The sequence below is a fragment of the Solanum tuberosum genome, unplaced genomic scaffold (genome assembly GCF_000226075.1).
Source record: "Solanum tuberosum cultivar DM 1-3 516 R44 unplaced genomic scaffold, SolTub_3.0 scf00119, whole genome shotgun sequence".
Classification (NCBI taxonomy): Eukaryota; Viridiplantae; Streptophyta; class Magnoliopsida; order Solanales; family Solanaceae; genus Solanum; species Solanum tuberosum.
Window position 1 is genome coordinate 442,336 of NW_006239045.1, and position 1,424 is coordinate 443,759.

The window sequence follows — 1,424 nt, forward strand, 5'->3', positions numbered from 1 at the left end:
ATTTGATTTTTTTAATTACAATAATAATAATAATAATAATTGAATTTCAAAAATATGTGTAAAATATTTAAATAACAAAATTTTAGAAAAATAATAAATAATAATAAAATAAAATAAAAAACGGCCGTGAATCAACCATTTTCAAAAAATAAAAATTAAAGTTTTTAACACTTATTAATAATAGATAAAAAGAAAAAATGGCCACTAATTAATATGGAAAAATAATTTAAATAATAAAATTTATAAATTGAAAAAGTATAAATGAAAAAGAAAATCAGAAGGGTTGTGAATCAACCATTTTCAATAAATAAAAATTAATAACTTAACTCTTATTATTATTATCATTAATAATAATGATAATAATAATAATCTATCTATATATAATAGGAGAAGAAAAAAGACCACATGTCAGCACCATGAATTTTCAGAATTTTAAATAATAAAAAATAAAAATTATATAAATAATTAAATATTATAAATTTGAAATTTAAAACAAAATAGACACATGTCATCAACTTACACAAATAATGACAAATGTCAACATTTTAAAACATATATTTACTATTTTTTTTTAAATCTAATTTATAAATTAGTAAAAAGATTGATTTTTTAAAGTCATTTAATCGAGGAAAAATTTCAATATTTAAAAAAAAAAACAATTTTTTAAACGTTTTAAATCGGAAAATCTTTTTTAAAGAAAAGAATACGTATGCACAATGGAGTCTTTTTAAACATAATTTATACTATATTTACAAAATTAATTTACAATCTTAAATTAAAACTAAACATATTTTAAATTTGAAAATCTAAAGAAAAAGAATACTTTTATATTTTAAATAGAAGTAAATAATCGTACCACATGTTTTTTTTTTTAAAAAAATAACTTCCCATTTTTTAAAAAAATCTGTTAAATATTTAAATTAATTATTTACTACTATTTTGTTTTTATATCAATTTATTTACAAATTGTTAAATATTTGCATTATAGAGAATGATGTTTTATGCTATTATTTGAAAAAATATATGTTGGATACAAAAATAAATTGACGAACTATTAAAAAATATTGCAATGAAGACATAGTATGTGCTAACATATATGCAATCATCTGGGATTTTATAACTGAAGAAGATGATTCACATAATTTTGCCGAAAATGTTCAGTAAGTTCTATTTCTTAATTATTTCATATTTATTAATGATTATCTTTATTATGCACTATGACGAAATGACTTAAAATAGTGTGATTTTTTTTTTCCAGATTGAAGGATTGCATAGCATGTTGAGGATTGAAGGGTTGCATAGCTTGTGACAAGAAATTTCTTCTTCTTTTTTTTAAAATTTAATAACTCAAATTTATTATTTATTATAAATTATAATAATAAATTTAATTTAAAAAATAATAATTCCTCTTTTGCCAAAATAAT

General features: G+C 17.6%; 1 long non-coding RNA gene across 1 annotated transcript; it reads left to right on the top strand.

Moving 5' to 3' along the window:
- Nucleotides 1–981: 981 nt before the first annotated feature.
- Nucleotides 982–1,328, top strand: LOC107061161 (uncharacterized). Its single transcript, XR_001473801.1, has 2 exons — nucleotides 982–1,160; nucleotides 1,259–1,328. It is a non-coding gene; the product is annotated as an uncharacterized lncRNA (long non-coding RNA).
- Nucleotides 1,329–1,424: the final 96 nt, after the last annotated feature.